The sequence below is a fragment of the Parasteatoda tepidariorum genome, chromosome 11 (genome assembly GCF_982258835.1).
Source record: "Parasteatoda tepidariorum strain Cologne lab strain chromosome 11, Ptep-v5.0, whole genome shotgun sequence".
Taxonomy (NCBI): Eukaryota; Metazoa; Arthropoda; class Arachnida; order Araneae; family Theridiidae; genus Parasteatoda; species Parasteatoda tepidariorum.
The window spans coordinates 77,243,684-77,260,372 of NC_141765.1; the positions used below are offsets into that span (position 1 = coordinate 77,243,684).

Sequence of the window (16,689 nt, forward strand, 5' to 3'; positions counted from 1 at the left end):
TTAAAAGAAACATAAAGAAAAGAAAATGTAGCGATTTTCAATCACTGATGATTTAAGCACTGGACAAATATAGGTGAGTTTTAACAGTATAAGAAATTAGATGGCTGTGTTTTTAAATTGAAATTCTTTTTCAATTTATTGCATATATTTTTTGGTAATTTGTCTCATTGAATACCTATTTATTTAATTGATATAAATGTTATAATACCTATTTATTTAATTGATATAAATGTTTCAATTGAGTCGTTTAAATGCAAAACCTGTTTACTGTACTTTTTGAAAGTTAACTCTATCAATATGTCAAGTATTTGCAATGAACTTATAAACTTTTCAATTACAAAGATAATAATTAATGAGCAAAATGTAGTATACTTGCAGTACCTCAAAACTTTTTTATGCTTATGGGAAGATTTTTGAATCAGTACTTGTGCTTAAATAATCGCCTAATTATTGTGATTTTTAGATTGTGGTTGGCGAGAAACTAAAACAAAATATCACAAGGGAACTAACTCAAAGAGCATGACTCGTATCTTCCAGTATCTATGATTCGTATCTCCAGATCTTTGTTTATATTTAAATTTTTTTTTAGCAAGTTTAAAATCTATTTGCCACCTTGTAATATGTGCAAACAGATACAGAAATATACCTCTCCGTATAGAGCTGGTAACAAAAATAATTTTTAATCTAACTTATTATTTTTTTTTGGCTAATTTTATTTACTTTACACATCACTGAGAGCTGTTATCTATTTAATAAACAAAGGTTGATAGCAACTGTGTAATTTTTCTTATAAACTAAGTAATAAAATACCAAAAGCAAAATACATGATGGATATTTTCAGAAACAGTTCCAATTTTGTTTTACTAGAATATCATGAGTGTTAATATATTTTAAAAATGTAAAATTTTCAGGGAAGTTTGAATTTTATAATATATAGTTTAGATTACATAGATAATACAGAGTAAGTTTGAAGAAGATGGCAAATTTTTATTGGGTGATAGAACGTATCAACATGAGCAATATTTCTTAGATGTTCGAGCCTCTGGATGGCATTGTAAATGGTAGGTATAAGATGTTTGGTCCTTGCATGCAATGGTAAAACGCTAGACTGAGAAATTTATTGGGTGGTCACTTTCTACTGGCCTCATTTTGCATTTGAAGTACTTCGTTGATTTTGCTTCTAAATTGTCATTATTTATCCGAATTTGACGTCTGGGTCCCTTACAAAATGAAAAGATCTTTGGGGTTTGCGATAGAGTAAGAGACGCAACTGGTGATGGAGTTTGTTAGAAGGGGTAAGAATTATTATTATTTACATGCCTTTATAAATATTACAGTCGGACCTGTTTATCTCGAATCTCACTGGAAAGGCAAAAAATTTGAGGTTTCGATATACAGGTACTTTAAAAGATTAAATTTAATTAAAAAGTTCTATTAAAAGTGCTTTAATTGTTTTTAGTAGAAAAATACAGGCATTTCTGTAAATTAATTATATCACATCTATTTAAATAAAAAAAATTTAAAATTTAATACTCATAATAATTTACTGAAATACTGATAAAACTCTAACCTTCTTTGTTTTGATAATTCTTTTAAGGTTAGAAGGAGCAGCAAGTCCCCTATAGCCAATATTTTCTTAGAATTCATAAAAGTTTATAAGAGTTCTACTGCTTCTTTTGCTCTCTAACTGTTTTCTACAGTTCACTTTAAAATTCCTAATTATCTTGTGATCTATTAGTTGCAATTTCTATTCTTAGCTTTCTTATCTATGTTGAAAAGCTAACCCTTGGTAGTCACTACTCATCAACCCCTCACTTTACTGCTAAAATTATTGTATTCTTTTCAAGTTAAGGAAGTGCAGGGATAGTGATCAAAATTCCAAGAAACACCCCCAACCTGTTTATATCTACTTCCTGTTGGTTCATGAAATTCATCTCTGTCTGCAAGTTCTATTGATAAAGAAAGTTATGTTATTTGGACATTTGTGCTCGACAGTGGCGTACGCAAGGGAGGGGTTTAGGGGTTTAAACACCCCCCTTGAGCTCAGACAAAATGGCAAAAATAAAAATTTTAGTAGAAATTATGCGAGCTATTATTTATTAAGACTATATATTTTTATTTGTCTTATGCCTACTTTTTTTTTCTCACGGCATTTCTCAGAATACTGAAAAAACATTTACTATAATAGGGTTGTACTTTTGAAACCAAATTCACGTGATACTGTTACGGACTGGTTCCCTTCTGTCCTGCCAGTATAGTTCTCGAGACTGGCTGTCATTCGCGAGGTCTTTACGTGATGATTCTGGAATCCTAGACGTTCTGTCGTGTTTGAGACAATTCGAGAATTTTGGAGATGCGGTGAAAAATTGCATAAAAGGCAGGGTTGGCAGGTTTTTGACATGTGACAGTTTTTGACAGTTTAAACCATAAACCTCACTGTCAAAAATGTCGAAAATGTCAAAAACCTATATTCATATGTGAAATTTAATTAATACATAAAATTTATATATTTTTTATAAAGGATAGTGTTTCTAAATATGTTCTAGAAAAAATAAATTTAAAATTTTGAAGAAACACTTATATTTTGAATAGTAACCAAAATCTTGTACTTTTGAAAGCTCACATCTTTCGTAATATTATGTATTCATTTTCATGTGTTATTGAAAATCTGCAGTGATATTATTAAGAAATTTATTTATAACCAAATTTAGTGTATAGTATAGATTATACTAAAAATTAGACATTTTTAAAGATAAACATTAGCAGTTTTGTACATTAGACATCTTCTTTTAAAGAAAAATCTTTTTAATATTCTTTTAAATCTTCTTAATAATCTTTTTAACATAAGACAATACAAATTTAAGTGCTTTCTATTAAATACACAGAGTAGTTAGTGTCGATTTACAGTATATTCAGCCTATTCATTTACTATGCTGAAAATTTAGTTTATCCAAATACTTGTGAATTTCATTTTGCTGAATACTATATACATAGTTTTGTTGAATATCTAAATATTCAGCTGTTGAATAATTACTTCTTGCTTTCAAGATATGCATTATTTGTATTCTTAATACAAGTGGGGGAAAAAAATTAAGAGGTAAAATTTTTTTTAAAATTATAAGTGTAATAATTATAAATAAATATAATAAACAATATGAATTATATTTATCATTATTCCCAAATATAACTACTTTTAAATTCAAATTAACATACTGGATAATAACGATATTCCGTATAACATTAAAAATTTTTTTCATACACTTGTATCAAGTTTGTATTTATACAACATAACTTGTAAGTTCCTTATAAATATTAGTTATATATTCCTTATATGTCAAAAATGCATAGTAATAAACTTTTAATTTTCTTAAGTATCAAAAAAAAATTTTTTTTTTCAAAATATAAATATTTCAAAAAATTTTGTGCAAAATTTTTCTGCACATGCATTTGAATATAAATTTCTGAGATTTTAAATCTGTTATTTTACCTTAATTTTAATTAAAAAATATTTTAAAACCTGCTGATTACCTATAGTATAATTAAATTTCAATATAATGCGTGGCAACTGTTGGTAGTTTTGAAGTTTATACATTTTTTTGGCAAACTTTAGTTTTTGACATTTTTGACGGGTTTTTGACGGTTTAAACTAGTATTATACCCTTGTCATGTCAAAAACCACTTTTTGATGTCAAGAACCCAACCCTGATAAAAGGGGGGAATGGAGTACAGTGAAGTTAGTTAGTCAGACTAAGATCGAGTTATCTCTGCCGCTTGTCTTTCGGAGCTTGTCGCTAAATCTGTTTTATTTTGTCTTAACAAAAAGTTCATTCAATCGCCGAACCCGTCGTCACCACTATTTCGACTAGTGAAGAAATCAGTAACAATACCATTTGAGATACTGTACTCGTTGAAGTTATTCATTCCAGCTCGAAACTTTGAGATCGGAGCATAGCGGATATCTCTGGGCCAATATATATATATTGCTGTTCTTGGATCTTTAGGATGTTAAAACGCAAGAATTTAACAATTTTTAATTATTTTGAGAATAAATCAAAACCTGAAATTAGTGAGGTGACAGCATCTAGTACCAATGTAAGTTTTTCTGTTGTACAGAAATGTGATACTTCCGTTGAAGAAAACGTTTCTAGCATAACAAAATCTGATAAATGTGAAAGTGGCCCTCAAAGTGCTATTTCTCACCCATATGACATTGGACTTTTTTTAGAAGATATTACCTTATGTTCTTAAACTTAAAAAATCAAATCAAAATTTAACTAAACAATGTTGTCTAAATAAAAAGTCAAAATTGTCTAGCTGTCTAAATTAGGGAAATAATAGTGCTTTATTACAGACTCGAATTTCTTTTAGTAGTTTCAGAAAATTATGAACACCCCCCTTGAAAATATTCTGCGTACGCCACTGGTGCTCGATTATTAGAAATTTGAGAAGCGTAAGTTTTGAAAAGAAAACAAACAAACGTAAACATGGAAAATGCATTGATTTTAGATAGTAAATATAGAGGTTTTCGAGATAAACAGGTTCAACTGTGTGTGCTTAGTATATATATATTTATATATATACATATACAAATACACAGACTTATCAAATGTGGATTTTTGAAATGATGGGTGGTTATATGAACTGTTGCCAGCTATTATGTGTGCGTATTGTATCAGCTTGTCATTTTCAGTTATTTTTTATAAGTGTTAAATTTTTGTATCTTTGATACTGGCATTTTGGTGGTGAATTGGCAAATTGTTGTGTTGTAAAAAGCAGACTTTTTGTAATATGCCATGCTTATTACATCAAGCTTATACCATATTCTTAAATTTTTATTTAACAATAGATATGTTGTTTGTTGCTTACTGGATAAATGTTTAGTTATCAAGGGTAAAAATGTCTCGAAAAAATAAAAATTTGTATTTCTTTGCATAAATTTGTGCTGTCAAAATTATATCTATGACATAGGTTTATGATTGTTAAATTGTTAGGCTTCTTAAATCCAAGTGCTTAATTTAAATCAGTCAAATCTATCTTGTACAAAAATTATTTAGAAAGGTTTTCAGACTGCTTATATACAACTGATTTGTTATTGCTCTGCAACTGTTTTGGGAGAATCTTTTTTATTGCCAACTTCAGTGATTATAGCTGTTAATGTGGTGTTGCCATTTCAGAAGGGGGCAATGTGATGTAATGAAGGTAAGTTGGTGGTGGAAAATGTTGAATTAGGTGAAGTTTTATTGGAATTGCATACCCTGGGGCAACATGATGGCATTGTTACAGAACATTACCAAGTTCTTGCAGAAAGATTTTTCATTTGGGAAGTAAAAAATTTTGCTTTTCTTTTCTGCAAAAATTTTGAAAAGATTTTATCTTTTCTTCAGAATTATAATCAAAGGATGCCTTTCTCGTGCATTGAAAAAAATGTGTGGGAAAAAAAATGCTTCAAATTTTTCTATTCTCATTTGAGAATAATAAAAAAAAATAGAATAATGAAGTAAAAAATTTGTTTTTTCTTCCGTTGAAATTTTTGTTCTATTTTTGCTTGCAATTGTTACTACTGATTTCCACTCAGCTTTTAAAATCCGCTTTCTAATGTGATATTATTTATTTTAATATGATATTATTTTTTACGACAACTGAATCTCGAAATGAAAACATGCATTTAGTAACCTCTTTTTGAATAATCCGATTCGTGTGATTTCACCGTCGATCTTTTTTTCGGTAGTTACTGCTACAGATTTTTATTTTTTTCAATGTGATGATGAATTACAAAATGTTAAAAAGGAAATAATTAGTGTGTTATCTTCCTACAAAATGCGAGAATATGGCCCATAATATTAGAGTAAAAAAATTATTACATATTCAATTAAAAAATTTATCTTATTTGATCCCATTTTTTTATTCATTGTATTATTATTTTTTTTTAAGTTAACATTTTTAATTAGTAACATGTATATTTGTTATTTTTAAGTATCTTGTAGAAAGGTATTCGAGAGGTATGTCCCAGAAAGGCCAAAAAAATTCTGCCACAGGGTTGCTTACTTGGTGTTACTGTGTCTGACAGATTTGTGATTGTGTAGATAAAAAGAACCATTCATCACACTTAATGTCTAATTTAAAATTTGTTTTGCACTTTTGATGTTACTCATTGTCATTTTGCTACACTTCCTGTAATTAGACTAGACCCCTTTGGTTTTTCAGCATGCTGTGAGGCAGAGGGTACAGTGTACAAAATAAAAAAGATATCACCCTGAATAACTTTCATTTTCAAATTATAGTGTAATTATTAAGATGTAGTGTAATTTAATTATATATAGTGCTTAAAAATATTTTTTTAATGCTTAAAAGGTTTTTTTTTTTTTTTTTTTTTTTTTGAAATATTTGGCTATGCACCATGTTGCATCTGTTTACTCTGAAATCAGCTTCAAGAACCTTATTCATACCATCCTGGCTAGGCATATTTGCACTCATGTTCATGATTAAGAATCTTATAAATTTTATTTTTCCAACATGTATAATTATATATCTTTATCTATCTATCTATCTATCTATCTATCTATCTATCTATCTATCTATATATCTATATATCTATCTATATATCTATATATATATATATATATATATATATATATATATATATATATATATATATATAAATATATAAATATAATTTGTAAGGCTCTAAGGATAACATTTTCTCTCTTTTTACCACAAATTACTTAGTTTTGTGGAAATTTCACTTTAACACAGATTCACACTCGGAAACAGCAGTGTGAAATATTTTTACTTAAGAAAATTTTGTACACTTGATTTTTTTTTTAAATTTAGAAATAATTTTATTTTCAACTAGTGTGATTTCAGGGGCCGTCTTGTTCTTCAAAATAAATGCAAAATCCTCCTTTTTGAAGTCAAAAATAGGGGGTTGACTTATACAGCAGGGCAACATCTACTCTAGAAAATATGGTAAGTTAATTGTTTTTGATTTTTTATGAGAAAATAAAATCATCCATAGGTTTTGCAGTATGCTTATCATAATATTATCTTCATTTCCTGAATTTTATTTATGAAGCAGTTAACAGGTTTTGCTCTTAAACGTCTTCATCAGCTTTTCTTCTTACTTAAGAGTAAGGTGTTATTTCACTTGTTTGATGTTTTTACTGTATATTCAAATAAATTTAAGGATTTAATGATTAAAATGTTAAATTATTCTTTTTATTTGAATAATGTATGTAAAGTATGCAGTGATTTGGAAACATTTTAAAAAACTTATAAAATTTTTATGTAATTTTTATAAAAATTTGAAAAAAATTTTTTATTTCAGTTTTTTTGAATATTTCTCTGATTAATTAATACAAGTTTGAATGTGTCGATTTTTGTTGTCAAAAGCAGGTTTTGGACGTAACAGCATCAGAAACCGCAAGTGAAGGCCAAGGTAGAGAAGGTAGTAAAAAAAAAAAAAAAAAAAAAAAACGGTCTGTGCAGTTTCAGGGTATAAAATTTAAGCTGAAATGTTTTTTTTTTATATAAATATATATATTATGTAAAAATGTATTGGTTTTTCATTGGTGTTTATTTATGTAATAAAATTAGTTCAAAGCTAATTTTAGTTGACATACTTCTAAGAACTCTTGATAAACAGTATAAATTAACAAGGTAAAAAAACCTAAAAAAACTGATAAGAGGGCACCTGAAAATGATTTTTTACAAAATATTGCTCATTAAAATTTTTTTTTAACATAATACAAAATCTCATATATTTGCATCGTACATATAATTAAATACTATTTATTTCTGTTGGAAAAAAACTGCCATTTACGGTGGTGTTCAGTATTCTGAAAGGCCTAAATAATTATTTATTTATTTTTGAGAGAGAGAACTTGGGAAAGGTTAAAATTTATTTCTAAAACTTCTGAAATGTTTGAGAACTTTTAGATTTTCTTAAATGTGTATTATTTAGCTTTCTTTTGTTTACTATAAAAATAATTCCACATTATTTTAATATTTTTCTAAGCTTCAAGTATTAGATAGATAACTCTGTGATTCATATAAATTCTACCATTTTTAACACATTAGTTGAAAAAGAGAATTCAGAACAACCTAGAGAAACATTGCTTTTAAGTATTATCTCTTTTAAAACAAAAGCCATTATTATCAGTTAGTTTGACTAGTTCATGAGGATTTTAAAAAAATGAATAAATGAAATACATTAATCCATAAATTAAATCCATACTTACCATTTTTTTTTTAAAATTTCAGACTGTTTTCCTTAATACTTTATAAGAAATCTTAAAATGCCTTTCTTCCTTCATTTTGTTCATTCTCTCCCTCCCCCCACCTGATTTTAATAAAAATTGAAATATTACCTTCATAAAATGAGCACATTTCTGAAAGAATAGCAAATGAATTTAAAACTATGTCTTTTATCAGTCATCCTTATAATTGTTGCTAGATGATGCTTAAAAAATTAAAATCAAGAATTCAATCACAATATAATTATTTTATTATTATTATAATTACAGTCAAACCCCGCTATAGTGAACCTTCAAGGGATCGAAATTTTTATTCACTATATCCGTAACGCAGGCAATTTAACTAATGGTTCCCAAACTCTTCCCTTTCATTACACATTATTCAAATAAATGACTGAAAAATATTATGTAGTAGCAAAGAATGTGTTGTTTTTCATTAAGCTTCGTCTTGCGTGCAAAAAAAAAAAAATATTAATATTTTTTAGCTGATGAGCAATCCTCAACATCAGATATGGAAACACTTCCTGACTCTCAGATAATTTTTCCTGAATTTCTGCTATTCCGCTTTTTAAACCTGTCTAATCTGGCACTCGAGCACATAAAAGTTGCCTCATAAAATCGCTTAGCAAATTTATCGACATTTGTCCAGATACTGCAAGATTGCGGCTTTTTCGAATGGCGAACCACTTCAGTAATGCTTCTTCAACATCCTTGTGATATGCTTTTCTCAACTTTTCTCTGCCATCAAAATTTTTTTCATGAGCAGAAATAATTAACTGCCTATTTTTCCATTTGTTACAAACTGCAGATTTGGATAGTTTATATTCCCTGCAAATATCAACTTGATTGCATCCATTTTTAATTTTTCTGATTATGCCTATTTTATCATCAATGGGGAGAGTGTTTTACGTTTACTGGTCACCATAGTTAAATGTGAGGCACTTGTTTGCAGACTTTTTTTAACTGAACTGAGAGCAAAAAGGAGTTGAAATGAGGGCCTTATTAACACATAGTGTCCGACCCTTTGACCAATAATGAATAATTACTCATTCCCTCTGACAGAAAATGCATATTGATCCCGCTGATACCTTACAGGTGCATCATCTGCCTGGGTTGAAAACATCTGCTTAGTTTGTTTAGGGATTGAAAAGTGAAATAAAAGAAGCAAACAAGAAAAAATGCTTATCGCTACATTCCCCTCTATAGATGGTTTTAAACATTGGTATATATATTTATTTTGAAGTAGAATTTCAAAATTATTACAAAAAAATGAAGAAAAAAATCAGTCGAAGATAGAAAAAAGTTCGTTATATCCAACTTCCTCATTATTTTGGTTCACTATATCCACAAAAGATAACATTAAACGTGTATAGCAAGGCATGGGACCGAACACTTCGTTCAATATATCCGGGAGTTCACTATAAACCATGTTCACTATAGCGGGGTTTGACTGTATTTATACTTTATATTATGCCTTAGAACTTTCTAATATATTAAGTACAGCTATAACTTTCTGTTAAGCTTTGCTTTCAAATAAATGTATTTTATCTTTTGGCCATTTTATTTGTTTACATTCTTCAGGAATCTTATTTGTAAGGCACATCTGAATCAACATTATATAAATCATAAGTTTATAAAACAGATAGGTTCCACAGTGGATTGATCATTAAGACACGGTTCCCAGCGGATCACCGAAGTCAAGTATCACTGACTTCGGTCAGTGTGCGGGTGGGTGACCACTTGGATTAGTCTGCGTAGGGACCGAGGGTGTGCGGTATTGGTCCTCATTAAACTGTTCTACCATAAAGTGCTCGACTTCGCGTGCAGGTTGTTGGGCTACCGAAGCGGAGGTGCCATCCCCTCTGCAGAGGATCAAAATTGGGATGGCATTTCTTCGGATCATCCTCAGGGATGTTTCCCAGACCGTCGCAAATAGCCCATTGTGCTGCTCTAGTGCGACGTAAATTAACTACAACAACAACAATAGAACAGATAGAATTAAAAACAAAATGTGAAATGTGCTTTTATGTAATTTTTAATTTTATTTAATAAAATTAAGCAAAATAAGTGTTAGGTTTTAATGATATACACATAAGCCTAATTTCTTGCAATAAAAATTCCCTTGTCAGTATGAGTCATTGTTAGAAATTAAGTTATTGTCATTAATGTGCTCAATAGAACATGGTCGTGCCGTGTTCTATTTAGGGAGAGAAATTAAGTGAAAAATATTAGTATTTCAAAATAAGCTGTTGAAATATGTTTTTATTTTATTTTAAACACACTTTAATAAAATTATTTTAAAACATGACCATTTTCTCAAAAATATTAAGCTACAAGCATTAACTGTCACTGATTTTCAAATAAAATGGACACAAACAAATTGTAAAAGAATACAAAATAATTTAGACTAAATTTAAATACTTATAAAGTTAGTAGTAATTATACTTTTGTTGTAAAATTACTTATTTTCATATGAAAAAATGAATAAAATTAATCATGCAACAAATAAAACTTTTATTAATAAATATTGTGCTTAGTTTTTATTACATAATACAAATATAAATTAGGAACAACATAACATTAAAATATTTTTCAATATTAAACATATTTTTGAATACATACTAAATACAGTAAGTTACGGTGCTCAGATAAGTTACTATTTTATAAGTAATGTGCCTTAAACTGTAAAAACATTGAAATTTTATTTAAAATAGTTAAATAAATATTTTATGGGGTCCCATTTCATGGCTAATCGAAATAAAAAATATCAAAGTTCTTGCTGTGTTTGTAAAAAAAAAAAAAAATTGTCAATTGAAGCATTAGATTTTGATGTAGTGAAAGAAAAAAAGAACTAATTGAATTCTTTGAGAATGTAGGTCAATATGTAAGAGTGTGTTCTTGCATTCTGTTTATATGATAATATTCTTTTTAATACTTTTACATATATATCAAAAAATGAATAACTATCATTAAAAAAAGGTTTTTCATTGATAAATTTCTGTAATTTCAAAATTCAATAGCATGTCAGATGCTTGGAATAAGCTGCGTGAACAATTAAGTTCCCTTGAAGGAAAAAAGCTATGTCTAATATTGAAGAAAGAGTAAACTTGTTTGCAAGTGTGAGCATAGATAAAGAACTGGGAAGGAGGTGTCATCTAAATATGAATGCTTAGCTTCTAATAGAATGCTAGCTAAATATGAATGCTGTCATCTAAATATGAATGCTTTCTGTAGCAAAATGAATAAAAAACATGTCAAGCCTGAAGCCAGAAATTGCTTACCGTTTTGGAATTTGTGGTATCTTTTTTAGAGTTTTCTCTTTTAAGTTTTATCTTTAATTTGTTCAAAAAACTTATTTTGGTAGCTCTTATTCAATGTATTTATAACTATTATTATAATTTTTCAAGTTAAGTAATCTACCTCTGCATCACATCTTTTTTTCTTTGCGAGAAAATCAGCTATTTCATTTTCATATAGTCTTTCACAATGAAAGAAAATTTACCTTTGACTTTTCAAGGTTAACAATAATCTCAGATCCCCCCTATAACTTTCAAATCTTTAAATGTCTCTATTGTCTAATAATATGACTACTTGGTTTGCTGATATGGAATATGAAAGTCTAACAGCCTTTTCAACTACTCTTAAAGTTTATTTCACCTTCAAAGCAGTTGTACTTGGATCTAAATTTTAAAAAATAATGTGACCAGTTTTAAGAAAATCCTGGTGCTTGTCTTGCTATCTTGATCCAACTGTAAGCTGTCAACTGTAAGCTGTATAGACATGTAACATTTCTGGTTGAAAATATTTGAAATTTACTGTTTCTCATGAGATAGCTTTTAAAATGATATCAGGAAGAGAAAAAAATTTCGCACTACTTGGGTGAAGTTTGTCAAAAACTAATCTACATTCTTAAAAAGTGATAAAACAATGAAAATTATAATTATCAGATTTGTTTAACAAAACCAAAGCATGTAACAAATCAATCATTGTCATATCAAAGCAAAAAGAAAAGGTTTGCTCCATATATGCTGGGTAGTACGGGAGATCTCTGCTTCTCTTCAAGGAAATCAGTGCATGACTAAGGAGGTTAATTCCTATGTTTTAATGTAGGAGTGTATAACTGAAAATGTCCGGGGTAGTGGATACAATCAAAATAAGTTTTTTTTTTTTTCACTTTGTATTCGAATATTTATTATGCTTAGCTCCTATGACATTGAACTTTGCCTTTTTATCTACTAAATATTTTGTATTGTTTAAATTTTTTTCTGGTAGATATCAGTGATTGTATAGTAGTGAGTTAACTTTTAAAAAATTTTAACCAGCTGTGAAATCTCCAGTTGTGCACTTTTGCACTAAATTATGCAACTGGAGATACTGTGTTCATATGGTTAAAGCATGTACAAGCAAAAACACCATAAAACAATTTTTTTTAATGTCTCATTTTTATTGGAATGTAAAGATTTTATTTAAATGTTATTTTCTGCAAGTTTTTTCTTCGAATTCATATGCTGATTTTTTTTCCTTACTTGGTGTATACTTCTAATCTGTATCTCTTTTTTTTTTAAAAAGTAATTTATGTTTAAATACTATAATAATTGTCATTTTTAAAACCCATCTAAACTTATTTCTAATCAAAATCATTAAGCTAGATTGAAATAAAATAACGAAAAAAAAAGTGTGGTATAAACTAGAATAAAATAAAAGTTTCAGATTAATCAGCATCATTATCAATTTTATGCAGGCTTAATTCATTTTGACATAATTGATTCCATATGAAATTAAAAATACTGTAATTTCACATGTATAGTTCGCACCATAGTATAGTCCGCAGACCCGATTTCATATTAAAAAAATTTCAAAAATCGTCAGATAGTCCGCATCACCGGATAGTCCGCTGACTATACGTCTGAAATTACGTTATTTTAATACGGAAATATTAATGTATTTTAGAAACAAAGAACTAAGTATAAATAGAAAAAAGTACTTACTTACTAATATACCTTCAGAAATAAAACGCTAAATACAAATAAAAAACAGTGCTTACTAATTAATCATATTTTAATTAATCACACATTCTACAACATTAACGAAAACCTTCAAAGTCAACATTATCGAAGATGAAAGACAAAATACGAAAACAAAATACTGTGCAACGTGCTATCCTTGTGATAAGTGGTAATGAAATGTGAATATGTTAAAACAAAACGAAAATAGTATAAACTAAACAAAAATATTATCAAAAGAAAAATATTATTAAAACAAAAACGTATCAGATTTTAAGATAAAACGATTTTAAAAAAAATAATAAGCTGAGGAAGATGATCGAAATCAGACAGAAATATGAGCAATGCAAAAGCAATAAAAAGCGCTCTCCCAAGCATTTAAAACAAGTTTCTATTTTTAGCAATTCCTCCCCCTATTTTTGTTTCTCAAATCAGGTTGTTTTTTTTTTTTTTAAGTAACTCCGCCTAGGACGGTCTTTCTTTTATCCCCTGTCTAAAATTCTCACACACTCAGCTTTTTCCCCTCTTCACTGACCCTCAGTTGAAAGTTTGAAATTCTTCTGGAACATTTTAATTGTAAGATTATTCAAGGTTATTCCAAGCTCATCAGCACCCTTTATTCATCAAACATTCACGTGTTTTTAACAAGCAGCCGAAGAAGAAGGGGAGTGGAGAGAGGCATTCATGACAAGTGGAAGAGACATATTTCCTGAAAAAAGCGGGGTGGGGGGTGTTTGTTTTACAGTTTACATTATCACTGGCCCCACCCTGATTTCCTTCATTCATTCCTTTCTGATTTATGCTTCTCCACTCCACGCTCATTTCCTACACTCAATAGCTGTTCATATGGCAGAAAGGAAAGAGAGACTTAGTTCTCTTGTGGATAATGGTCTCCAGAAAGTGATTCCAAGAAAGGTCTCGCGCTGTTGTTTATATTTGATCATCGGCAGTTCACGGCATCGTGTTTTTTAAATTTCAACGATTTTAACTGTGAACAACCAGTGTATTATCTGCACTGGTGGATAGTGCGCAGCTTCAAAATTTTGCATTTTAAACACAGATAGTCTGCGGACTATACGCCTTAAATTACGGTACAGTGGGTGATCGGTTAACGAACATAATCCGTTCCAAGACTATGTTCGCTATCCGAATTGTTCGTTAACCGATCGTCGATTCATCATAGACTTCTATGTGAAATCAATTAATTCGTTCTGGAGACCCTAAAAATTAAATTTAAGAAAATGTATAATTTCTTATTAAGTTTTTAAAAAAATAATGCATACATATAGTCTTGCATATTAATCAGTCCTTTTCATTTTTTGCTTATGGGGCGTTAAAGAACATGTCCAATGTCGATTGTTTTTCTCTCTTTTTCAGGATTTTCCGGAAGTAATTAATAGCGTTGTCGTTGTAAAAATGCCCAACCCTACTGACATCAGCTTAGTTTGGGTGCCATTCTAAGACCATTGCTCTGACATCCTCCCACTTTTTCAAAAGATCTTTAACGGTAGATGTCGGCATTGGTATCCTCTTTCGTCTTCCTTTTGTTCAGAAGAAGACACATTTCGCTGTGTTTCTTGGTGTTATTCATTCAAAATTTCTTGGAGTTCTTCTGTCGTCAGTTAATCTTCATGTCCCATTATGAGCTCTTCTATGTCATCCTCGTTCACCTCCAATTCTAGATCTCTAGCGGTTGTCAAAATTTCATCCATAATTTCAGGGGTGTCTCCCTGATCACCTTGAACGAAGGATGGACTCAGCTTCCGCCAAGCAGAAATCAACTGTCGCTGTGTGACTTCTGACCACGCCTTTTGAATGATACGAATAGCTTCAAAAATGTCAAATTTTTCTTTCCAAAACTTTTTTGAAGTCATTGTTGAGGAGAATTGGCTTGCTTCAAAACACTGACGAAACAGCGAGCGAGTGTACAATTCCTTGAAAGCCGCAATAACTTCCTGATCCATTGGCTGAATCAGCGAAGTCGTATTCGGAGATAAAAGCTGAACTGTCAGCCAGGGAAAGTCTGTCAACAAATTATCTTCAAGATCCTTTGGATGTCCTGGTGCATTGTCCAATAGCAGCAGTGCTTTCAACGGCAAGTCATTGGTATCAAGGTAGTCCTTGATGCTCGGGGCACTAACTTCAAATAGCCATTCTTGGAAAAGATACTGCGTGACCCATGCCCTCTGATTCGATCTCCACATTACTGGCAGTTTGTTCTTAATTATGGAATTTTTTTTGAATGCTCTGGGATTCTCAGAGTGGTAAACGAGAAGTGCTTTAAGCTTTATAATAATAATTATTGAATGACCTTTAAATTCATTGTTAATTCAAGCTTCATTTAGTAATTATCAATACTAAGCATGCTTTAAATATTTCTCCTTTCAGTGATCTTATTTTGTATGCAAAATGATAACAAACGTTTAATAGTACTTTTTTTCAGGCCGAGAAGTATTCGTTAGAATTCGTTTTGTTCATTATCCGAATATGTGTTCGTTGTCCGAACACAAAAAATCTTTCTTGAAAGTGTTCGTTATCCGAATTTGTGTTCGTTAACTGAACACAAAAATCTTTCGTGAAAGTGTTCGTTAACCGATTTGTTCGTTAACCGATCTGTTCGTTAACCGATCACCCACTGTAGTTTGAAATTTTAGAAAATTTTTCTATTTGAAATACAAAAATTAACAAAATATTTTTTAATGAGATTCTGTGTACTTATAGCTCTGTTTAAATTTTTTAGTCTTTTTTGGAAATTTTTATTTTTTACAATCTTACAAATAATTTGGCTACTGGAACACCTCATTAATTACATTGTGGATAAGTAGGCTTGTTCTACATAACAGGTAAAATGCTTCGAGGGTTGAATAAAGATAATATTATATGTAATAAAATGAAAAAAAAATTCTGTTGCAATCATTGTATGACAGAGTGCTTTGAGTATTTAGGTTCTCAAATGATAATAAGAGTACATTGCACCATGATTGCAAGTATAATTATTATTACTCATAGCAGGTGAAATATCTCTCTACTTTAGTGTTTCATTAATATTTATTTATGTACTTTCCTCATCTGCCTATCCTAATGCCCGTCTTCATTTTGTAATAATTCCTGGAGCGAACTAATTTCAACCTTATTGATTTGCAAAGCTGAGTTATCCTTAATATGAAACTGGCTGCCATCCAATTGTCATTTTTGGGAAAAATGGACATATACCATTTTTTTCCATGGTCTTCAAATTAGAACTGAAATAACTTTATTAATTTATGGACAAATGTAAGCATAACAAAGGCTAAAAACAATAGAAATTTGTGAATATTAAAGTTATGGTTTGACCTCTAACAGATCTTCTCTTTTACTGCTCATCAGAAAACCTGTTGCTTTTGTGATTCCCATTGTTCCATAAAAACATTGTTTAGCTATTAATCTTCATTTCT

The 16,689-nt window shown here is 29.6% G+C and overlaps 1 protein-coding gene across 1 annotated transcript in view; it reads left to right on the top strand.

The window, feature by feature from the left end:
• The window catches only part of SCCRO (defective in cullin neddylation 1 domain containing SCCRO), a 68,225-nt gene that overhangs the window by 814 nt on the left and 50,722 nt on the right, over nt 1-16,689 (top strand). The gene's annotated exons all lie outside the window — the stretch shown is intronic.